Genomic DNA, 26,028 nt, shown 5'->3' with positions numbered 1-26,028 from the left:
TTTAAGAAGAAAGGGATTTATTGCAGCCGTTAGGTAGCATATAAAACTCTTTGGAAGGCCAAGGAAACAATTTTGGATTATACACTGTCAGAAGTAATACAGTCAGAAGAAACATCTGGCTCACTACAGATTTATTCCAGACGAAATCCCACTGTTGCCACTACCCTCTACAGAGCACAGCATCACTATTATCTATCTCCCTGGGTTATGTGCTGGCTTGTTGATTTGCGAGAGGAGTATGGGAGGTGTCCATAGCACTCTGCTGACTCGTCTCTCTGGGTCATGCCACGGTGGGCTTGGACCATGCCAGCAGAGACCCTGACTGTAGTTCTCTTCGCTTTCTGGCATTCATGTCTCCTGCAAAGATGCTTTGTTTCAGTCTGTTGGTGTGTTCATTTGTTCTCACTGAATGGATGATTTCTTCTTTAGGAGTTCCTAGAAATGTGATGTTTCAAAAATTTTCATTACAGATTTAGCAGAATAAAATGCTTTAAATGATAGATGTAATTTTCAGTAACAGAAGAGTCATACTGTGAGAATTCTGAGTCTAATTCCAGAATTGTCCTTGAAAGGACAAGATTTATTGTCAAGGAATGAGTTTAAGTAATAAAGTTGGCAAGTAGTCAACATAGATCAACTTTCCATTATTAACATTCTGAGCCATATGTGAAATGACTGGAAAACAGATCCTGGAGCCATAAGGCATTAAGACTTGTTCTTCCCTTCCTGTCAATTTAAACACAAAAAGCACTTTAGGAAACCAAAGACACATGCACATTCATAAAGGGAAAGGATTGGAGTGAACCTTTCTATTTTGCCTCAAATGCTGGAATATTCTTTCACATTCTTTCCAATATTTTACTTAGTTTGAATCCAACTACTTTCTGTAATACTCAAGACTTTCCTCAAAAGCACTTCACTGTGGGTCAACAAGGTATGCCACCTAAATCAGATTTTCACGTAACCAAGAATCATCTCTTTAGAATTGAAAACCTTTTCCATCTTATTTTTGACATAAATCTTTTTGAAATCCATATATTTTAACCTGACTTATTAAACAAAAGACGGTCTCCTTGATTATCTCAATGAATACTCATTACTAGATAGTGCTTTCAGAGTGAAATTCCATCTACTTTCCAAAATTTTTTTCACTTCCTGCAGTACTGATAATCACTTTGTACTGGGACTCCCTCAAATATTTTTATGCCCCTTTCTCTCTTCAAATGTATTGTTTATAACTTATCAAGCTTAATTGAAGCATGCTAGGTAGAATCAAACAGGCTCTGAATGAGAGTTTAAAAGGTCACCTAAGAAAAAAAGAATGTAGCCAGAGTGCTGTGGCTTTGTCAAAGCCATTTCATCATGCTTTAAAAAAAATTCTGGGTGCATATCTCTGCACCAGAGAATTGAGGATTATAGAAATCTGGCCTTCCGAAGAGAGTAGTTTTACTACCCTTTTAGATACAAACTTAAAAAAAAAAAGTTTTACTCAGATATAATTGACATATAACAACAAATCATATATATTTAAAGTATATAATTGGATTAGTTTTGACATATGTACACATTCACCAAACCATCATCACAATCAAGATAATGAACATGTCTATCACCCAAAAAAGTTTCCTCATTCCCCTCTGTAATTTTAAAGTCCAGATTCCCAGGAAACTGCTGATCTAATTTACACCGCTCTAGATTAGTTTGCATTTTCTAGAACTTTAAATGAATGCAATCATACAGTATGTATCCTTTTTTGACCTTTTAAATTTTACTCAGCATAATTGTTTTGAGATTCACTCTGGTATAGCATGTATCAACAATTCATTCTGCTTTATTGCTGAGTAATATTCTATTACATAAACGTAACCCAGTTGTTTATCTATTCATATGTTTATAGACATTTGGGTTATTTTCAGTTTTTAGCTATTACAAGTAAAGCTGCTATGAATTTTTATATACAAGGGTTTGTATGGTGTTATGAACCAAAGAAACTTAGAAACTGTTTTCCAAAGGGGTTGTATCATTTTACATTCTCAGCAGCAGTGCATGAGAATTCTAGTTCCTTTATATTGGTATGGTCAGTCTTTTAAATTTTAGTGATTCTGACAATGAGTGGTGCTATCCATTGTGGTTTTAATTTGCATGCTTTTAATGACTAATAATATTAAATATATTTTAATATGTTTGTTTTCTATTCATATTGTCTTCTGATGTGGTTTAGATCCATGTGCCCAACCCAAAATCATGTCGAAGTGTAATCCCCAATATTGGAGGTGGGGCCTGGTGGCAGGTGATTGGATCATAGGAGTGGATTTCTTGTGAATGGTTTGGTGCTGTTCTCGTGATAGTGAGTTCCTGTGAGATCTGGTTATTTAAAAGTGTGTGGCACTTCCCCTCACTTCTCTTGTTCCTGCTCCTACCATGTGAGATGCCTACAGCTCAGCCTCCCCAGAAGCCCAGGATATATTAGCATCATACTTCCTGTACAGCCTGCAGAACCATGAGCCAATTAAACCTCTTTTCTTTATAAATTACCCAGTCTCATGTGTTTCTTTACAGCAATGAGAAAACAGACTTACATGTCATCTTTGGTGAAGAATCTGATCAAATCTTTTGCCCATTTTTTAATCAACTCATTTGCTTTCTTATGTTAAATCTTCAGAGTTATTTATATATTTTGGATACAACTTTATCCAAATATATCATATAGATGATATATCAGATATATGATTTGGAAGTATTTTCTCTGTAGCTTGCATTTTATTTCTTTCAAGGAATAGAAGTTTTTAACTGTGATTAAGTTCAATATATCATTTTTCCTTTATAGATCATGCTTTCAGTGTTGTGTCTAAGAAATCTTGGCCTAATCCAAGGCAGCAAAGATTTTCTTTCTATGTTTCCTTCTAGATGTTCTATAGTTTTAGGTTTCATGTTTAGGTCTATGATCCATTTTTGGTGAATTTGTGTAAATGGTGTTAAGGAATGGATTGAGGTTCCTTTTTTTCAACTTTTGCTAAAAAGACTTGAAATTAGTTGTTCAAAAATTGGTGTGTGTACTTTTGGGCTCTCCATTTTTTTCTACTGATTCATTTCTTTATCTTTGCGCTAGTACCACTAGTCTTGCTTACTCTAGCATTATAATAAACCTTAAAATCAGGTAGCATTAGTCCTCTAACTTTGTTCTTTTTCAACATTGTTTTGGCTATTCTAGGCCTTTGCATTTCAATGTAAATTTTATAATTGTTTTTATCAATACCTACAAAAGAGACTTTCGGGATTATGATCAGAATTTCATTAAATCTATATATTAATGGAGGGGTCAGGGTTAGTTTTCTGACCCATGAGCAAGACATATCTATCTATCTATCTATTTATTTATTTATTTATTTGTTTGTTTTTTGTTTTGTTTTGTTTTTGAGACAGAGTCTTGCGGTGTCACCAGGCTGGAGTACAGTGGTGCTATCTTGGCTCCCTGCAACCTCTGCCTCCCAGGTTCAAAGGATCCTCATGCCTCAGCCTCCTGAGTAGCTGAGATTACAGGCATGTGCCACTACATCTGGCTAATTTTTGTATTTTTGGTAGAGATGGGGTTTCGCCATGTTGTCCAGCCTGGTCTCAAACTCCTGGCCTTAACTGATCTGCCTGCCTTGGCCTCCCAAAGTGCTGAAATTACAGGCATGAGCCTCTGCACTCAGCTCATACCTACCTATTTAGGTTTTCTTTAATTTTTCTCACAAGTGTTTTGTAGTTTTCAATGTGCAAGTATTTCACAACCTTTATTAGTTCATGTTTTTTGCTGCTATTGTAAATAATATTTTTACTAGTATGTAGAGATACTTTCGTATATTGATCTTGTATCTTGTGACTTTGCTAAAGTCATTAATTCTAGTAAGTGTCTTTATAGATTTCCATAGATTCTCAACGTAATTATCATGTCTGTGAATAACGACAGTGTTATTCCTTCCTATTTAGTCTGTGTGCCTGTTACTCTTTTCCTTGCCTCATTGCAATGGCTAGAACATCTAACCCAATGTTGAACAGATGTGGAAGAAGTGGACATCGTGATGTCATTTCTGATAGTAGGAGGATAGAGGAAGAATATTTGGAGCTTACCTCCAGCCTCTCCAGATCCTTTTCTTTGAAGCTTTTGACTATAACACATAATCTTTAATGCTGTCACTGTGATGTATCCTTGTTTATATAGCTAACAATTTTCCTTTCATCTGACGGACATCTTTTAACATTTATGATAGTGCTGATGATCTGCTGATTACAAATTCTTTCAGTTTTTTATGTCTAGAAAGTATTTCACCTTTGTTTTTTAAATTTTTTTTCTGGGTATAGAATTCTAAATATAGAGTTTTAGGTTGACTTTTTTTCTTTCAGTAGTTTAAAGATGCTGCTTCACAGTGAATTCACCTGCAATTTCCAATAAAAATTATACTGTCATCCTTATCTTTGTTCCTCTGCATGTATCATGTCTTTCTTCTTTGGCTGCTTTTTATGATTTTCTCTATATCATTGGTTTTGAGCACTTTGATTTTGATGCACTACTGATGTAGTTTTCTTCATGTTTCCTGTGCTTGGGGTTTGTTGAGCTTCTTGAGTCTATGAGTTTTGAGTTTTCATCAAATTTGGAAAATTTACTTTTAAGAGTTTATTTCTTTATTTTTCTATGTCCTCTTTTCTCCTCTCCTTTGGATACTCTAATTACACACACATTAGGATGTTTGAAGTTGTCCCACAGCCTACTGTGCTTCATTTAGGATCATTTCTATTGCTATGCTTTCAAATTCACTACTCTTTTATTCTTCAATGTCTAATCTTCTGTGGGTCCACCGCAGCTTTTATCTCTAAAGTTCAATGTGTTTTGTTTTATTTTGTTTTTCAAATATCTTTCATGTTTCACCTTAACTTTACAAACATATAAAATGTAATTCTGATCACTATACTGCCTTATCTGGTAATTCTAACATTGTGTAAATTCTGAGTTGTTTCAATTGGGTGATAAGTTTTCCAAATATGGTTTGTATTTTCTTGTTTCTTTGACTTGTAACTTTTAGCTGACTACCAGACATTGTAAATTTTGTTTCACTGAGTGCTGGATATTTCTGTGCTCCTACAAGTATTCCTGAACTTTGTTCTGAGATGCTTGGGAACAGTTTTATCCCTTCAGGGTTGCTAGGCTGGCCCAGAGCAATATTCAATGTAGAGTTACTTATTCCCCACTGAGGCAAGACCCTACTATGCACTGTAGCAAATGTCCTGTGAATTATGGGATTTTCCAGTCTGGATGGTGGGAACAGACATTACTCTCAGTCTTGTGTGAGCATTGGGCACTGGTTCCTCTAATATGTTTAGGGATTTCTTTCCTTTCTTCACGCAGTTTCCTCATAGGCAAGTGCTAATCTGTACTCATCTGAATACTTGAGAGGAACCTTTTGCAGATCTCTGAAGTTCTCTCTCTTTGCAGGTCTCTGCTCTCCAGTACTCTGTCCTACGACTCTGGCCATCTTAGTCTCCCTGAACTCTCAACTCTGTCTCCTCAACTCAGAGTTCACTGCACTCTCCTGGATTTCCCCTCTTAGTACCTCATCCTGGAAATTCTCTCAAGACAGTAAGCTGAGGCAACCGTAGGGCTCATCTTGCTTGTTTCCTGTCTCTTATGGGTTACTGTCTTTTTTCCCCAATGTCCAGCATCCTGAGAACTATTGTGTCCTGTATATTGTATGTTGTCCTTTTTTATTTATTTATTTTTTGCTTGTCAAAGGTAGAAAAAAGAATCTGGTTCCTGTTACTCCATCTTGATTAGAAATATAAGTTTCCACAATCTATTTTGACCTTTGTTTTATAGCTTCAAGGTAATATAAATAATACAATTTTTAAATAAATGGTGTCATTGATCAAGATTTTTAGTCAAATTTTGCTATTCTCATTCACTTTTTTGTTTTGTTTTGTTTTTGAGACGGTGTCTCGCACTGTCGCCTGGGCTGGAGTGCAGTGGTGCCATCTCGGTTCACTACAACCTCCGCCTCCTAGGTTCAAGCCTCAGCCTCCCAAGTAGCTGGGATTACAGCTGCCAGCCACCATGCCTGGCTAATTTTTTTGTAATTTTAGTAGAGACGAGGTTTTACTGTGTTGACCAGGTGGGTCTTAAACTCCTGACCTTGTCATCCACCTGCCTCGGCCTCTCAAAGTGCTGGAAGTACAGGCATGAGCCACTGTGCCCAGCCTATTTTTCTTATATTATGTCATTCAGGAACTGTGTCTTTTGATTCTAACCAATGCAGGATTTTTTTTATCCATATGTATCAAACAATGTCAATAATAAATGATTGAATTTGCATTGGAAAATAAATATTTCCTTCTCCTGATACGTCTTGGAGAATGTTTTAACAGTCTCCAGCCAAAGTTTGAAACTTCTCAATTTAAAACTTTTTCTTTTCATTCATTCTCAGTTTTCGTGGAGAAGTAGCAAATAGGCTTCCACTTATGTACCAACCCTCGCTCATTTGGTGCTTTGGGGTTTTTTTTGGAGGCAGGGTCTCACTCTGTCATCCAGGCTAGAGTGCAGTAACTTGATCACAGCTCACTGCAACCTTGACCTCCCTGGTCCCTAACTTATTTTTTATGGCCACCAGATTGCTGTATGTTCTATATTTTTATAGTACTATTTTTATCTTTTTATATATATATATATATTTTTTTTTTTTTTTTGAGACGGAGTCTTGCTCTGTTGCCCAGGCTGGAATGCAGTGGCCGGATCTCAGCTCACTGCAAGCTCTGCCTCCCGGGTTCACGCCATTCTCCTGCCTCAGCCTCCCGAGTGGCTGGGACTACAGGCGCCTGCCACCTCGCCTGGCTAGTTTTTTGTATTTTTTAGTAGAGACAGGGTTTCACCGTGTTAGACAGGATGGTCTTGATCTCCTGACCTCGTGATCCGCCCGTCTCGGCCTCCCAAAGTGCTGGGATTACAGGCTTGAGCCACCGCACCCGGCCATATATTATTTTTTTAAACATTTCTGAATTATATCTTTTTCTGGCATGAGAGATAATAGTTACTTTTCAGTGAACAGCCAATTGTCTAGCAATAATTATTAAATTGATGTAAATGTCAATTTTATCATATGATGAAATCCCATAGATATGGCTATTTTGTTTTTAAACTCTTCTCTGTTCTACTGTTCCTCTTTTATGCAGTCAAAATTATATTGATAGTAATGATAAAAACGGCTTTAGAGTTATAATGTCTAGATTAGAATTCTATTTTCATTATTTACTGGCTATTTAATTTTTTGCAAATGCATCTTTTCTAAGCCTCAGTTTCTTCCTCTAAGTATTAGGTATTAAAAATGCTACTACTTTATAAGGTTTGTAAGATAATTAAATGACATCAGGTATGTAAAACATAGCACAGTGTCTGGCACACAGTAAGCCTTCAATAAATGTCATTAAAAAGAGTAATAGTAATAAAGCTTTATAGTGTGTTTTCATACCTAGTAGGTAAGTCCTCTCATGCTATACTTTAAGAAAAAAAAAAAAATTATTTGCTTGTTTCACCTGTTACCATACCCGTTGCCTCTGTGTTAAGTAAGAGTGACTCTCCAAGATCCACAAGATTGAAGGAGAAATGCAGAACCTTGGGAACAGATCTTCCAGAGTCACTTTGTTACTAACATTCAGTCAACTGTAGGGAGGAGAGTGAAAGGGAAAAATATAGTCTTTCTGTGATCAGTATGCTTTCTTTCACTCAAACAACACAGCTCACAATGATTAGCAACAGCTGTAGAAAGAAGTGGACATTTTTTTGACATGTCTTTTCAGAGAATGCTTTCTTGCTACTTATCCTCAGCTTTGCAGTTAAATAATTACATTCTTCATAAATCTTCTTGCTTCTGTAAACTAAAAATAAAATCCTAAGCCCCTCAAACTGGATGGACCCTGCCCCTTGACCAACGGGACCCCAGAGAAACCTTACAAATTTAGTTCCCAGCCATGACAGGATGGGAGGTCCGATACCCCTTGTTACACCCACCTCCTTTTGTGGTTTAGACACAACTGACCAGCAGTAATGTCAAAATAGATATCATAAGACTGACAGAATGGACTCTTTGTGGAAATAAGATACCAGATTATAAATAGGACTTAAGGCCATGCCAGAGAAGGATTAAATCATAACACTACACTTCAAGAATAAACTATGTGCAAAGTGCTACAAGGTTTTTCTTTTTCTCTAGAAGCTAAACAAGCACTGGCCTTGAAATAAACAATATTAAAACAATTGCTGCTCACCACCAGATGTTCACTAACTGACACCCTGTTCCACAAGCCTTGATTGGACAACAGACTGATTTCTGTAACTTTCTTCTGATGAGAGACCACTTATCATGAACTGGTTTTGGCGGGTTTTACAGAGACTGCACACTGGAATGCCTTCGTGTCCCTGCCTCACCTTTTGGCTCAGCTGTAATACATTTAAATGTTAATCTTCCACCCCTAAGTGAACATGGGTGGTGTGTAACATGCATGAGGACCAACTTCATGAATATTCATAGCTCCTCCTGTAACCTGTTGAATATGTATATTTGGCCAACCCATTCAAAAGAAATCCCTGTTCCATCCTCCTCTACCTCAAAGTGCTTTTTTTAGATGGTGGTTGTGCTTCCTGCCTGGAGGTTGAAATCTCCTTCTTACATAAAGCTTATAACCTCATCAAATTGAATGACGAGGAACCAAAATAGAAAAAAAGGAAATAAATGTCTCTTTTCTAAATGTATACATTGTTATACATAGTGATTTTTAAGTTAATACTTCTTATCATCCCTTTATTTTCACGTTTAGCACAAACTAGCCATTGTCTGTTCTGTCATTGCAGAATTACATACTATACTGAATAATTTGGAAATAAATTTACCTCACCAGATCCTCACTAGGAATAGGCACATCTGTCCATTTATTTATTTTGTTCCTTAGCAAACGTTTTTTTGTTTTTGTTTTTGTTTGTTTTTACTTTAAGTTCTGGGATACATGTGCAGAATGTGCAGGTTTGTTACATAGGTACACACGTGCCATGGTGGTTTGCTGCACTTAACCCATCAAATAGGTTTTAAGCCCCACATGCATTAGGTATTTGACCTAATGCTCTCCCTCCCATTGCCCCCCCACCCGCCGACAGGCCCTGGTGTATGATGGTCCCCTCTCTGTGTCCATGTGTTCTCATGGTTCAACTCCCACTTATGAGTGAGAACATGCTGTGTTTGGTTTTCTGTTCCTGTGTTAGTTTGCTGAGAATGATAGTTTTCACCTTCATCCATGTCCCTGCAAAGGGCATGAATTCATTCTTTTTTATGGCTGCATAGTATTCCATGGTACATATGTGCCACATTTTCTTTATCCAGTCTATCACTGGTGGGCATTTGAGTTGGTTCCAAGTCTTTGCTATTGTACATAGTGCTGCAATAAACATATGTGTGCATGTGTCTTTATAGTAGAATGATTTATAATCCTTTGTGGGTATATACCCAGTATATATATTATACCCAGTATAAATGGGACTGCTAGGTCAAATGGTATTCCTGGTTCTATATCCTTGAGGAATTGCCACACTGTCTTCCACAACGGTTGAACTAATTTACACTCCCACCAACAGTGTAAAAACCTTCTATTTCTCCACAGCCTTGCCAGCCCTTAGCAAAGTTCTAATGGTGCTCCACCTTCCTTTATCCCTTCCTTTCTCTCTCTCCTTCTTCTTTCTTTCCTCTCTTCCATGTTATATAGAGTTAAAAAAAATTTTAATTTTTGTGGGTACATACTAAGTATATATATTTATGAGGTACATGAGATGTTTTGATGCAAGCATGCAACGTGAAATAAGCACTTCATGGAGAATAAAATATCAATCCCCTGAAGCATTTATCCTTTGAGTTACAAACAATCCAATTATATACTTTATTTTTAAAATGTACAGTTATTATTGACTACAGTCACCCTTTTGTGCTATCAAATATTAGATCTTATTCATTCTTTCTATTTTTTGTACCCATTAACCATCCCTACCTACCCTCAGCCCAACCTTCCACTACCCTTCCTAGCCTCTGATAACCATCCTTCTACTCTTTATGTCCATGAGTTAAATTGATTTGATTTTTAGATCCCACAAATAAGTGAGAACATGTGATGTTTGTCTTTCTGTGCCTGGTTTATTTTACTTAACATAATCAACTCCAGTTCCATCCATGTTGCTGCAAATGATTAGATCTCATTCTTTTTTATGGCTAAACAGTACTCCATTGTGTATATGTACCACATTTTCTTTATCCATTCACCTATTGAGGGACCCTTAGGTTGCTTCCAAATATTAGCTATTGTAAACAGTGCTGCAACAAACATAAGAGTGCAGATATCTCTTCAATATACTAATTTCCTTTCTTTTGGGTATATACTCAGTAATGTGATTGTTGGATCATATGATAGCTCCATTTTTAGTGTTTTGAGGACCCTCCAAACTGTTCTCCATAGTGGTTGTACTAATTTACATTCTCATCAATAGTGTACAATGATTTCCTTTTCTCCACATCGTCACCAGCATTTGTTATTGCCTGTCTTTTGCATATAAGCCATTTTAACTCAGGTAAGATGATTTCTCATTATAGTTTTGATTTGCATTTCTCTGATGGTCAATGCTGTTGAGCAGTTTTTCATATACTTTTTGCTCATTTTTTATTGGATTATTAAATTGTTTCCCATATAGTTGTTTGAGCTCCTTACAGATTCTGATTATTATCCCTTGTCAGATGGGTAGTTTGCAAATATTTTCTCCCATTCTGTGATTATCTCTTTACTTTATTAATTGTATCCTTTGCTGTATAGAAGCTTTTTAACTTGATATGATCCCATTTGTCCAATTTTGCTTCAGCTCCCTGGTTTGTGGGGCATGGCTCAAGAAATCTTTGCCCAGACCAATGTCCAGGAGATATTCCCTAATGTTTTCTCATAGTAGTTTCATAGTTTGAAGTCTTATATTTAAGTATTTAATCAATTTTTTTTTATTTTTGTATATGGCAAGATAGAGGTCTAGCTTCATTATTTGGCATAGGGATATCCAGTTTTTGCAAAATCATTTACTGCAGTACTATCTTTTTCCCAGTGTATGTTCTTGGCACCTTTGACCAAAATGAGTTCACTGTAGGTGTGTGGATTTATTTCCAGGTTCTCTATTCTGTTCCATTGATCTATGTGTCTTTTGTTATGCCGATACCATACTATTTTGGTTACTATAGCTCTGTAGCATATTTTGAAGTCAGATAATGTGATTCCTCCTGTTTTGTTGTTTTTGTGTAGGATAGCTTTGGCTATTCTGGGTCTTTCATGGTTCTATGTAAATTTTAGGATTTTTTTTCTATTTCTGTGAATAATGTCATTGGTATTTTGATAGGGATGGCATTAAATCTGTAAATTGCTTTGGGTAGTATGGACATTTTAACAACATTGATTCTTCCAATTCAGGAACATGAAATATTTTTCAATTTTTTGTTGTCCTCTTCAATTTTTTCATAAGTGTTTTGTAGTTTTCATTACAGAGATCTTTCACTTCTCTGTTAATTTTAATTAATTAGGTATTTAATTTTATGTCTGGCTGTTGTAATTGGGATTACATTTTTATTTCTTTTTTCAGGTGGAGTCATCAGTTTATTCCAAATATAACATCATATCATCTGCAAACAAGGATAATTTGACTTCTTCTTTTCCAATTTGGACTCCCTTTATATCTAACTTTCTCTTGTCAGATTGTCCTAGATAGGAATTCCAGAACTATGTCAAATAACAGTGGTGACAGTGGACATCCTTGTCATGTTCAGGATTTTAGAGGAAAGGCTTTCAGTTTTTCCCCTTTCTGTATGATACTAGATGTGTGTCTGTCACATATGGTGTTTATTATGTTGAAGGGTGTTCCTTCTATACCCAGTTTTTAGAGGACTTTTATCATGAAGGGATGTTGAATTTTATCAAATGCCTTTTCAGCATCAATTGAAATGATAGTATGGTTTTTATCCTTCACTCTGTTGATATGATGTATCATATTTATTGATTTGCATATGTTGAACCATCCTTGCATCTCAGGGGTAAATCCCACTTGGTCATGATGAATAATCTTTCTAAAGTATGGTTAAGCTTGGTTTTCTAGTATTTTATTGAGGATTTTTGCATCAATATTCATCAGCGATATTGTCCTATAGTTTTCCTTTTTTTTTTTTTTTTTGTTTTTTTTTTTTTTTTTTTTAATGTGTCTTTGTCTGGTTTTGGTATTAAGGTAATACTGGCCTCGCAGAATGAGCTTGGAAGGATTCCCTCCCTCCTGCATTTTTCTGAATAATTTGAGTAGGATTAGTATTAGTTCTTCTTTAAATGTTTGGTAAAGTTCAACAGTGAAGTCGTCAGGTCTCCAGTTTTTCTTTACTGGAAGACGTTTTATTAAGGCTTCAATCTCATTACTTGTTATTGGTCTGTTTAGGTTTTGGATTTCTTCCTGCTTCTATCTTGTTAGGTTGTATGTATCTAGTAATTTGTCTCTTTCTTCTAGATTTTCCAATTTGTTGGCATATAGTTGCTCATAGCAGCCACTAATGATTCTTTGAATTTCTGTGGTATAATTTGTAATGTCTCCTTTTTTATTTATGATTATATTTATTTTGATCATCTGGTTTTCTGTTGTTGTTGTTGTTAGTCTGGCTAAAGGTTTGTCGATTTTCTTTAACTTCTCAAAAAAACAACTTTTTGTTTCATTGTTTTTTCATTTCAATTTCATTTATTTCCACTCTAATCTTTATTATTTCTTCTACTAATTTTGGGTTTGGTTTGCTCTTGCTTTTCTAATTTTTAAGATGCATCATTAGATTGTTCATTTGAAGTTTTTCCTCTTTTTTGGTGTAGGCACTTACAGTTGTAAACTTCCCAGTTAATACTGCTTTTGCTGAATCCCATAGGTTTTGGTATGTTGTGTTTCTATTATCATTTGTTTCAAAAAAGTTTCCAATTTCTTTCTTAATTTCTTCATTGATCCACTGGTCATTCGGGAGCATATTGTTATATTTCCATGTATTTGTATAGTTTTCAAAATCCCCTTGTTATTAATTTCTAGTTTTATTCCATTGTGGTCAGAGAAGATGCTTGATATTATTTCACTTTTTAATGTTTTCAGATTTGTTTTATGACCTCACCTATGGTCTGTCTTATGATCCGTGTGCTGGGGAAAACAATGCATATTCTGCAGCTCTTGGATAAAATGTTGTATAAATATCTATTAGATCAATTTGGTCTCTATGGAAGATTAAACTGATATTTGTTGATTTTCTGTCTGGAAGATCTGTCCAATGCTGGAAGTGGGGTGTTGAAATCTCCATCTGTTATTGTATTGGAGCCTATCTCTCTCCTTAGCTCTAATAACATTTCTATATATCTGGGTGTTCCAGTGTTGGGTGCATATATATTTAAAATTGTTATATCCTCTTGCTGAATTGATCCCTTTACCATTACACAGTGACCTTCTTAATCTCTTCTTATAGTTTTTGTCTTGAAATCTATCTTGTCTGATATAAGTATAGCGACTCCTCCTCTATTTTGGTTTTCATTGGCATGGGATATTTTTTACAGCCCTTTATTTTCAGTCTATGCATGTCTTTACAGGTGAAGTGTGTGTGTGTGTGTGTGTGTGTGTGTGTGTGTGTGTGTGTGTAGTAGGCAACAGATCAATGGGTCTTGTTTTCTCGTCCATTCAGCCAGTCTCTATATCTTTTAACTGGAGAGTTTGGTCCATTCACATTCAATATTATTATTAAGTAAGGACTTACTTCTGCCATGGAAACTCCTTCTGCACACATGCTTCTATAACCAGAATAGGGAGCAGTAGTGGTCTCCAGCCAGAAATAATTACTCTGACCTTAAAGGAATCATAGCATTTCTGGCTGCAACCTATTATAACAAGCCACCTCAAATGTAAATGTCAAAGGGGTGGAATAGTGTAATCTATAAGATGCCTAGAAGAAGAAATGAAATATTCTGAATAGTGTTACTGTTTCTTTGTCTTATTCTTCACTTTAATAAGAATGCCTCTAGGTTTTAGTATCAGGCATAATATTTGTTTTTGTAGTTGTTGATTTGTGTAAAAAGTCTTTTTTATATATTAAGTGAGTTATTTTTTCCTGCCATGGGTTTTTTTTAGGAAGGAATGGCAAATTTTATATTTTAATATTTATAGAAATAAGTGCTTCTATTTTTCCCTTTTAATCTGTTATACAGTTAATTATATTAATGAACTTCCTATTTCAAACTATTCTTGCATCATAGAGGGAAAACCCTACTAAATCACAGTTTATTATCATATTCTGTTATTTGTTAATGCTCTGGATTTGATATATTTCAAGTTTTGAGGGGATTTTTTTCATCATCATATCTGAGATTGGGCTACATGCTTTGATATTTTTGTGCCATCTTCATTGATGACCTATTATAGCAGTCAAATAAATCTACTGGATCTGGTACCTCTAAAAAGTACATTTTAAATTTTTAAAAATTCTTGTATACTTATTGATTTATTCAGATTGTTGTCCTTTTCTTAAGTTAATTTTGGTTAGCATAAACAATTTATTCCATCTAGATTTTTCTTGAATGCCAAAACTGTACATGGTCATTTTACTTATATTTTTAATCTTTATCTATGTTTATATATCTTTTATCACTCACAATATTTGCTTTTCTATTCTAGGTGAATGTGTATTAATTCTTCAAGACTGGTTTTGGGTCAATTTGCCAAAAATCAAACTGCAGAAAGCCAATTTTCCACAAGGACAGTTTGCCAAATTTTCTTCTTCCTTAGAACTCTATTTTATAAAGTTTACAGCAATCCACATTGAATGAGATCTTTTTAATAGCTTTTAAAGATTTATGTAAACTTTTAGTTGATCAGTTTTTGTTTTGTTTTCATAGCAGCATTTTAAGGAATGTTTAATTTATCTTTACCCAGCTTCCTGCTGCTGCAGCTGGAAAGAGCTGGGGACAGAGATAGGAGATCTCTGCTAGGGGCAAGATGGGAAGGAGGCTCAGCTCATTTGCTGATTCCAATGAGAGAGAGGATGTGGGTCATAAAGAGAAAGATACATTCAGGGAATATATACTTATACAGAATATATCCCCAAATATAACCACTTTGCATAAATACATTCTTTGTAGAAATAAGAAGTAGCCCCAGCTTCCTCCTTTCTCTGTTTCCCAGGCATTCCGTCCCTAGGTTCTTCCTAGTCTCTTTTCTCCCTGCAAGGGCTGTGCTGTGTGCTGGTTCTGCTCCCCACCTCTCCCCCATGTACTCACTCACTCCCTGCTCCTTCCAGCATAAGCAGCAAGGAGATGGGGCAGAGACAAATCCCACATTCCATGAAACACTATTATGGAGACCCAATGAGAATCGGGCCATCTAAACTAAATAGAGAAAATAACAAGTACATTAAGACAAGTGGTGAATCGGTGATTTGGACTTTTTCTCTAGGACTTGAATCACATGACTCTCTCCTTTGGCTGATCTGGTAGCTCCATTCTCTGGGGTCCCAGAGTGCCTTGTTGAGACCTCCAATACCTCACTTAGAAGTGATTTAAAGATATAAACATTCTATCTCAGTTATTTGATTTCATTACCAGCTCAGTTTCTAGACTGTTTATTCATTCAATAACTACTTAATGAACAAAAATTTCATTAAACAAATGTCCATTTAATGAAGAAATGTGAGCTGACTGCAAGCTGGCAGTATGAGCTGAATATGTGCTGCAAAGTGGGATAGATGCTGAAGATTAAAGTTAAATAAAACCTGGCCCCAGTCCAGAGCTCACAGGCTAGAGGTAGCAGGGACCAAGTCTTAGATATCTTCATATCCACTGTGCCCATCACATCATGGCTGTCATAGAGTCTATGCTCAATAGAAGTTCTAGGTGTATTGAAGGCATGTTTCCACTAAAAGAACTAGAACTACAAGTCCCAAGTACAGTAATTGGTGGCTGTAACTAACATTTTAAACAGCAGAAAGTAGTCAAGTCCAAGAGAGTTTATGAGCTCTAAAGGCTACATTTTCTAATTTATCAAAATATTTTACAAAAACAGGACAAATTTAAAATTGTTTAGTGAGATACATGGTAGTCAGAATCTTACAACAATGAACAAAGCTGGAATTGTCCTTATATTTAAAGTTTGGATCCTGAAACAAGCTACCTGCCTTTCCATTTAAACTTCAGCAATAATAATTCAATAGCTATGCTCAAGGTCAGTTAGGACATATTAAATGACCTGTTGGGTGTAAACTCATCAAAAAATGTTTATTAATTCAGCCTTAATCTAGTTCAAAGCATAACCTATCAGTCCCAGGGTGATCCAAATTAAATAGTGTTGATTCACTCCAGATTCCAGGTCTTATAGCTTCCACATGGCTGATCAAAAACACCCAGAAACACATGATAATTTAGGAAGTTCAATAACATATACAGCAGAACCATAATTAAATTTCATTCAAATCCTACCCTCAGGATTTTTGAAGACTTGTAAATTCGTCTGGATATTTAAAAACAGAAACTATGTTCTCAGATGTTCCCCCAAACAACTCTTTTTAAAATAAACATCTTTCAAAACCTGGTATGGGGTTGAGCACAGTGTCTCACACCTGTAATCCCAACACTTTGAGAGGCTGAAGCAGGAGGATCACTTGAGGCCAGGAGGTCAAGACTAGCCTGGGCAACACAGGGAGATCCCATCTCTACAAAAATAATTTTAAAAATTAGCTTGGCATGGTGGCACGTGCCAGTAGTTTCAGCTACTCCAGAGGCTGAAGTGGGAGAATCACTTGAGCCCAAGAATTCAAGGTTACAGTGAACTATGATCATGCCACTGCATTTGAGCCTGGGTGACAGAGCAAGACCATGTTTCTTACCATAAAACAACAACAACAAAACACCTGGTATTGATTATGTAACTATAGGTGTGTGATAACAATTCAAAACAAATAAGTAGTCTTCCTTCTGTCTGTCATTCTGTAACAAATAAATAAAAAATAAGAAAATAGGTAGTAATTAGGATTGTGTTTTAGTGAATCCTCAGGTAGTGTATTTGTTAGGCTGAATAATGGCTCCTCCCAAAAGATATCCATGTCTTAATCCCTGGAACCTATGAATGTTACCTTATATCACAAAAAGTACTTTTAAGATATAAATGAATTACAAATTTTGAGATGGGGAAATTACCCTGGATTATCTGGGGGGACAATTTTTATTGTAGTTATATTTTATAGTTGTATTACAGTTATATTTTCTAAATATAACTGTTTGCTTTAGAGGCAAAATAGATTAGGGTAAATTCTGCAGTCAAGTTGATGTGGAAGACAAGATTACCTGGATAATAAGAGTCAACATTATCTGCTCCACATTTCCTGAATGAAACCAGAATTCTCTGACTCCCTACTTTGGCACAAGGGCCAGACTGTGCCTCCAGGCCATCACAACCAGTAACCATGCACAATTGGCTCACTGATTCCCGTAAAGCAACTCATATGCTCTGAGTTATGACTAGATCTATTTCAGGACTTGTCAGACTGTCAGGCCAGATTTCCACAATACAACCCCTGAGCAGAGTCTCTAAAGATGGAGATCCCGAAGACCTCTTTTATCCCATTGAATGTACAAAATTTTTGAAGCAAGTCCTCTACTCTCCACCACTTAGGGAAGTTCCGAGAGGTGCAGCTTTACTTCCTGACTTGCTTTGGATGATCAGACCATCCATCAAATTCCCAGCTGTTCTCACTACCATCCACTCCAAAACTACATAATTTAGACTATTAATTAAATCTCAGGTAAAAGCTTTAACTTTATATCTTTGTAATTAGGAGACATTTTTATACACACATGCATATTCCAAAACACTTTTTAATTAAAACATTCTGGGGGAAATATCCTTACTTTCCATTTTGGAGATGGTGAAAAGTATTAAGAAAAGTTTGATTTTGCTCAGAGCATCCCTGTTTTAAATCAAACTAATTTTTCCATTGAATATTCTAAGAGTGATTTGCCCACCCTTAATGTACCTCAGCCAGAAACATGTTCCCTTTGAAATTAATCCCAGCTTGTGAACATTGAAAGGTGAAGACCGTAAGGAATGTAATTTCATATTAGTGGTTTCTGTGACTAGATAAACATTAATAATGTTTTCATACTGGCCTAGAAAGTGATTTACTTTATTAAGTGCAGTAGACATATGGTACCCTGTTTGCATTAGCTATGCCCAGTACATGAAAAGAAATCACTAAGTAGAATTCAGTTACCTACTTTTTTTCCCTAACTCACTACATTTTATGTGTGAATTTGCCACTGGTAATAAAGAGCTCCAGCTAATATGAACAATGGCAAGAGAAGTTATACCATTAAATGTATAGGTTCATAAATGTAGCATATGAAAATGGATGATTTGCAATTCAATTCTACAAATATTATCATCATACTATGTGACAGGACTTATAGCCTGAACTGGGGATAGAGAAGTACATGAGCCACATGCAGCCCCTGCCCCATAGACCTTAGGGTACCACTCTTTGCCAGAGCCATGGTGGAGGTAATGGGGCATCTAAAATGGATTGCTTTCCTCAATATCCATTCCAGCCTCCTTCCAGTACTCCTGAGTTTGGAAAGCTAGAAATTACATTTCCCAGACTCCCTTATAATCAGAGTTTAGGATGTGGTTGGGATTCTACCAATCAGATGCACTCAAAAGACTTGGATTGTAACTAAATTAAGTGGAGACATGGCTTGCCACATAATTTGGAAGAGCCAATATAAAAATAAAGTGTGAAGACCCCTGTACAAAAGGCAGGAAAGAAACTTTTTCTTCCTTTCTTCTTCCCCTGGTCTTTCTCACCATCTATCAGGGTGTTTTGTTTGTCTGTTTTTTGCTATTGAATGTTGTAGTCCCAGAAATGTGAGGATACTCAAATAGGAGGGCAGATCCTCACCAGCACTTATAATCTGGCGTATGTACAGCCCACTGGCTATAAGGTTTCCCTCCTACCTGCTGTAAGACAAAAGGCTCCACAAGTTCAATCAGGCATCTTTTTCCTTCCACTGGCCACAGCAACTCAAGGTTGTTGGGTGACCCTCGAGAGTACTGTCACCTTCATGTACAGATAAATGAGCCACTTGGATGGAGACAAGGGGTGTACCCTCGCCAAGTCACCCACTGAATGTTCCATGATGCTACCAGCCTGGGGCAAGGACTGCCACTGCCTTGCCCTCTCCTACCCTGTCCTGCATAGAGATGCTCTGGGAGCATGTGCCTGACTCTAACTAACCCCAATCTTCTTCCTATCCATGCCTAGGGCTCCACCAGGGGTGGAGGGAGGCAGTGATTGGTGGACCATGCCCAGGAAGGGGACATGTGGGTTACAGGAGCTGTTGGCTGAGAAGCTGTCACAAGAAGGTGGCAAGAAGACGTAAGGTCCACAGGACATACTCTATTGTCCCCAAGGACATCACTTTTAAAACATAAATTAAAAGACAAATTTTTAAGAATTTCATCATGGTAGCCACAGAGAACTAAACTCCATGCATGGGGGCCTGGAAAGAATGCATAGATCACCTGATCATGAAGGGTGCTTAGTGGAAAGAAAGCATTCCATTTTATGCCTGCTGATTGTGGCATCAAGGATCTCCTGTTACCAGTTTCCTGCAAAAATGTCAGGAGGAGATTGTGAGATTCTTGGCCACGCAAAAGTTGGGTGATTTTGGAAACGGGGAGTTTTTCCTAGAAGCATAGCCTAGAGCCTGCTCTTTTAGCCACTTTAATGATTTTGTAAGGCATCTAATAGCTGGTAATAATTTCCTTAATACTTAGCCCAACCAGAAAGTCTTAATTGCAAATAACAGAAACCACAGCTGATAATTCTCTCTGGAGAAGCATGAAATAGATGTCAGAAGTAAATTGACTGTGGTGGTGGCCACCATTCCAAACAGAAGAAAAAGCATTTGATATTGCCAAAGGTCATTCAGTGCTAGAAGAAAAATCATTTATATTAAAGGAGAGGCATCACGGAAATGGAATAGCAGTGTCATTCCTAGCTGCCCTTTATATTCCAAGAGTTGGAGAGAATTCTTGAAGCAGACCAGTGATTAGGTTTGCAAGTGGGCACAGAAACAAATTGTCTCCTTGCTCAGAAAAAAGTAGAAATCATCCTTGTGATATAGTAGGAAAAACATGAGCTTTAGATTTATGTAAATCGAGGTTTGAATCCAGGCCATCTACTTTCTCTGTTACCTTCGGTAAGTAACTTCTCTAAGTCTCAATTTCCTCAAACTGTTCTTCTAGGGTAGTTAGAGATAATATAGAAAAAGAACCCAGAATAATGTCAGATACACAGTAGATATCAATGACTACTGTAATCATAATAAAATCTGAAATTGGTACATAGGAAGATGTGGATGGCTTTCCCAGGTCACTATTGCATCCGGGTATATTGTCCAAGCAGAACTTCAGTAAAGCAATACCATCCGAAATCTCTACGGGATTTATTGGCATCAGTCTCCCAGTCTTCCACCTACCCATCTACCCCCAGTCAACTCACCCATACCCCCATCCCAAATAACCATCTACCCTCTCTCCCTTCTAAAATTGGCACGTAGAATTCTATATTAAGAATTCTCAAGATTAAGTAGTAGCTCTACCTATCAAATCAAACCACAAACTAGAGAAACAATTTACTCCAAAATGAAATTCATTTAAAACTGATAAAAAAACTTTCTCCTCCCAAAGTTGGATCTGCTTTATAGCAACTGCAGGGATGCTAAGGATCTCTGTATGTTTGGGAATCTCTTCATCTCAGCTCCATCCACCATACTGAATATTAATCAGAACTCTTTCTCTACCTTTGCATGTGCTATTTCTGCAGCTTGAGTTTTCTTTCCCTGGTTGGTGTGATACATTCAAGGCTCACTTCACATTTCTACTCCTCTTTCTATCCCAGGGCCATGAGACAGCAGATTTCACTCTCTTCATTACCAGCACAGCACCTTGCGCACACCTCTATACAACTCTTCCTATAGTGAATTTCAAGTATTTGTTTATATTTTGTCTATCCATATCTATATTTTGATATTCTTGTTGGCAGAGACCATATATTGTTTATGTTTTTTATCTATCAGCTCAGTCTTATGCATACGGGGGCCTAATTCATACTGAGTTGATCTAGAACCTTAAAAGTAAGCCCAAGCCCTTTACTCCCAACTTCACCCCGTTGGCTCAGTCCAGTGTTCTACTCTTCCATTATGATCAGCAGCCCCAGGCATCCTTCCTACTTTTACCAGCTCCACTGGATACCCAGGTCTCACCTGGTCTCAATCACCACTCATGCCTCTGCTCTGTCCTTTACCCTCACAGAAACATATCCTGGCATTTATAAATATGGGCAGAGGAAGATGAGGAAAGGGAAAAAAAAAGAGAGTTTAAATTAGAATGGCATGGTCAACAATGAGAAATGTAGTACGAGATAAAGAGAATGGTTGAAATGTGTAATGTATTGAGACCTACTGTGCTTCAAGCTCAAAGGAGATGTAAAGGGGAGAGAAATCAACAAGGTAGAGGAGCCTCTTTCCCTCTACCTTGCATCCTACTATGGGGCCTTGCATTCTACCATGCTGTATGTGCTGCAGACAATCAGTGAGTAAATAACCAATGTAATTACAGCTCACGAAGAGTGCCACAAAGGAAGGAGGCAGGGAGATAAGATGATGATGGTGATGACAATAATAGTAAGAAGTTACCTATAGTTAGCCCAGAATAGCTACTATATGTCAAGCCTTGTTCTAAATGCTACCAGTATCTAATCTTGCTTAATACTTACAAGCACCCTAGAAAACAGGGATAATTATTTTCTCCTTTGTAGATGAGAAACTGAAGCACAGAGAAGTTAAGTAACATCTTTCAATGGCTAGCTTTGCTTAATAAGCAACTCAGCTATAATTGTTAAGAATGAGAAAATCAAATCTGATGTGTCATGGAATAAAAGTTTATTAATTAACTTGTAATAATTTCAAAAATCCTTTTTAGCAATTTTGAATCTTAAAGTCATATTAAATTAAGTAATAGATATTATTAAATGTCTGGGCCATTTCTAAGTCAGTTAAAACACTGAAACACTAATTATTAAGCATAAATTTAAGTTTACACATTTTGATATATTTTTATGTGGTATGGATAAGCTAAATATATTTGGGTTTGTAAATAAACATAAAAATTTTGTTGTGAGGAAACATGTTTCTAAAAATTATGAAATGGTTACCATTGACAAAATGTTGATATAAAACAGTTCAAAATTGCTTATGTCCTAGGTTTTCATGATAAATTAAGGTTACTAGAGTTTTAAAAATCTAATTAACATATGGTAATTAAAACAACTCCTTACGCAAGGAAAGTAAGACATGTTTTTGGTAAGTGAAGCTTACATGAAAGATGTGTTTTAGTTAAGGGAAACAAAAGGAATTTTTGTCTTAAAATAGGATGATTAGTTGTCCCAAAATAAGAAAGAGAAAAGGTTGTGGAAAGTTTATGAAAGATGAATCTTGTGAAAAGAATTTTATGTGCAATTAAGCTGGCTAAAATTGGAAGGGAATTATAAGTTTTTTCTAAAAACAGCATTACTATCAAAGTTGCACTAATACAAAATGAGAATTTGGTTTTCTCCTTTAAACAAGATTTTTCTGGGGCATAGATTCTCAGCACCTCCTGAGACTATATCAAGGGAAAAATTTTTTTAAAGATTTTTCTGTAATAAGAGATAGTAAAAGATTTTTTGTTCACATTTTGAGTAAACTGCAAAAGGTGAGAGTGGGGGGGAGAGAAAGAGAAACAGATTTTACATGCTTCATGATGTCTTTTTTTAGGTCTTTTAATTATTTGGAAAATTAGGTCTTCCCTCTAACAAAGAATAAAGGTTTTCGCTTTTTAAAACTTTTAATTATCAATTTGGCTAAATGATTGATTATTATTTCAGAGTGATCTGTGATCCTATTTTGATCAAGTGTTTTAAACCTTTGACATATTTGACAGGCTTCCCAACATAAAATTTCAAAAGAAAAAATCAGCCTTTTTGACTTCAAACTAACCTTCGGATGCTAGAGAGAGCCCTTGAAGCATTCAAAAGATATAATAGATAGGCTTATTTGACATGTTTAATTATATGGGAAGCATTGTCAAATGAGAAATGATGTTTAGCCTTTTCCCGAGTTATATCATTTTCCAAAAATAGTATGAGATTTCTAAAATTCTGACATGTCATGGTATATGTTATCAGTCATGATACTATGATTATTATGCTACATTATTGTAGGCCACAGACAGAATTAAACTTTCTTGTCAATTATATCTTCAGTTATAACCATTTTAAGTCTTGTTGTCCTAGTTAATTGATTAATTCTGATGCCTTTTCTGAAAGCTCTTTACAAGCAATTATAATCCTAAAGTGTTATATCTTCAAGGAGGTTCATGGAAAGGATATAAAGGACCCTGACAATCACTCTTGAATACAGGTTTCTGATTATTTTAGGATAATATCATTTGGATTAGGTAAGAATTCTCAGAACTCTAATGAAGAAACTGGTTTATAAAATTGCTTACCCAAGCAGACTAGAATTAATTAAATACCAAGGAAATATGGTTGCAGATTTTCATACTAAGTTTATAAGTACTGAAATTGTTAAGATATACAATTCCAATAAATTCCATGGTCCAAGTCAAATTACCTATGATAACATATTTAACAAAGAGTGCTACACACCTGAATTAGAAAAACAAAACTGGAATGTAAGAGGATATAAACCCAAGCCTTGACTGCTTCCTGAGTCCCTAAAGCTTCATTATAAGCTTTGCACTCCATGACTCATCATGGAAGAGATACAATGATCCAAATTATGGGAAAAAATATTGGTGTGGTGACTGTTCTAAATTTCTGTAATGGTTGATGACCAATTTTTGATTTGTCAAAACCATAATCCTGATAAGACAACCAAAATTTCAGGTACATTTCTTCAATCTGATGGGTCACTTATAAAGGGATTTCATTCAATTGCCATTTTCTCTGCATGTTTTCTGGTTGTACAGAAGCTTTCCCATATAGGAAGGCTACAAGAGTAGCTAAAAAGTTATTAGAAAATGTGTTTCCCTCATGGTGTATTCCTGGAGAAAATTCCAGCAATAGATCTACTTGTTTCACTGGACAAGTTGTAAAACAGTTAAATAAGGTATTATGGATACAGTCACATTAAGCAAAGCAAACTGAATCAACTGGATTGCCTCAAAGATATTATAGATTGATTACAATCAAATCTACTTCCAGTGGGAACATAAGTTGATCCCCTATGGAAGAGTTACTGGAAGGCCTATTTCCCTAATAATAGAAACTCATTTATGTTCTGCTCCTAACCTCTGATATGACTAAATGCTGCAAAGCTTTAATGCCTTATGCCAAAGTGTATTTTCACCAGGTAAAGGAAACTTTTCGTGATTCACCAACTTAAGACAATCAAACCCTTCATGATCTACAACCTGGAGACCGGGTTTTCTGGGAACGATAATAGAGGAAGACTGCCCTTGCCACCAACACTGCAGCAAAACGTTGGGACATTGAACCTTGGGGCTGTAATCACATAACTCAGAGTGGCCCCTTCAGACTCTTGGAACTGTACACCTGTAGGAGGCCTTAAGGTGCAGCTAATCAGGGAAGTCTCTCCCCAGAAGCAGACAGCATCCTAGACATGGACAACTTTCCCAAGATCATGGATCAAGAATTCTCTGCCATCAGAAAAATTTTACCCCTCTTAATTTTTTTCTTTTCCTTGCTTATGCCTCTATGAACAATATAATTGGGAAAGGGGCCTTGTGTGCACCAATGGGGTATGCTTTTATTTGTGGAGGATTTTGCAGCCAACCTTAAACCTGAGCAACTTATGCCTTGATGGATAGAAGACGAAGGGCCAATATGGGCTAGAAATTTTAATAGTACCTTTGTTGCTCCATGATCAGTCAGAAACAGAACAGTTGTTCACTCCTCTTAACCTACATCTTAGGTTAAAAGAACATTGCCAGGAAGTCTTCACTCTTCTGGATGGGCATCATTTCTTAGGTCTCTTTTCCCATGGCCTGCATTAAATATAAATGAGGCAATGCTTACAGATGTATCACTCGTAATAGGCTCTACAGCAGGTTCAACTGCAAAGGCTATGGTTGCACAACAGACTTCTTTAAATTCTCTTGCTAACGTTTTATTAGATAATAAAATTGCTCTAGATTAACTATGAAAAGAGAGGAATCTGTGCAGTTTTTGACACTTCTTATTACACATAGATGAATACATCAGGTATTACAAGGACTCAGTCACAGGGGATTAACCAACAAGCTGCTTAGTTAAAATAGGTAGATTCCTCATCTGGTTCGTTCTTTGATGTATTTGATTTTGATTGGTTTTGTTCAGGGGAAACCTGGCTAAGAAGCATAATCCAAACTCTTGATATTATCCTTTTGATAGCCATAATAGTAGTCTCCCTGATGTGCTGTATTCTCTCAAAATTTTTAAAGGTTTACATGCAGCCATCTGTAGAATGCCAAGTGGTCCCTCTTCAACTAGAACAACAAAAACCCAAAGACATGTGATCATGAGGACACTACTGTAACTTACGACTGACTAGAACCCCAAAATGATGATAACTAAGAATAGTAATAAAGCTCTAAGTTTTGGTCATGCTCTCATCTAAGATTTGTTAAACAGAATTATGGGAGGCCACTGTTTTGAACTGAACTCCTGCACTAGGCCTTAACAGACTACACTAACCCAACTTGGAGTCACTTATGCTATGTTCCACATAATCAAACTAAAGCCTTAAATAAGCAAACAGATCTCAAAACAGATGGAAACTGAGACCAAATAAGACTTGTGAATTCTATACTGAGAACAAATAAGTCTGTCC

General features: G+C 36.3%; 1 long non-coding RNA gene across 1 annotated transcript; it reads right to left on the bottom strand.

Moving 5' to 3' along the window:
• Positions 1-25,376, bottom strand: LOC116418711. Its single transcript, XR_004228843.1, has 2 exons — positions 25,068-25,376; positions 1-435 (listed from the first exon to the last, which is right to left on the bottom strand). It is a non-coding gene; the product is annotated as an uncharacterized LOC116418711 (long non-coding RNA).
• Between the last annotated feature and the right edge of the window lie 652 nt (positions 25,377-26,028).

The sequence above is a fragment of the Piliocolobus tephrosceles genome, chromosome 1 (assembly GCF_002776525.5).
Source record: "Piliocolobus tephrosceles isolate RC106 chromosome 1, ASM277652v3, whole genome shotgun sequence".
NCBI classification, from domain to species: Eukaryota; Metazoa; Chordata; class Mammalia; order Primates; family Cercopithecidae; genus Piliocolobus; species Piliocolobus tephrosceles.
This window is presented reverse-complemented; position numbering and strand designations above follow the sequence as displayed.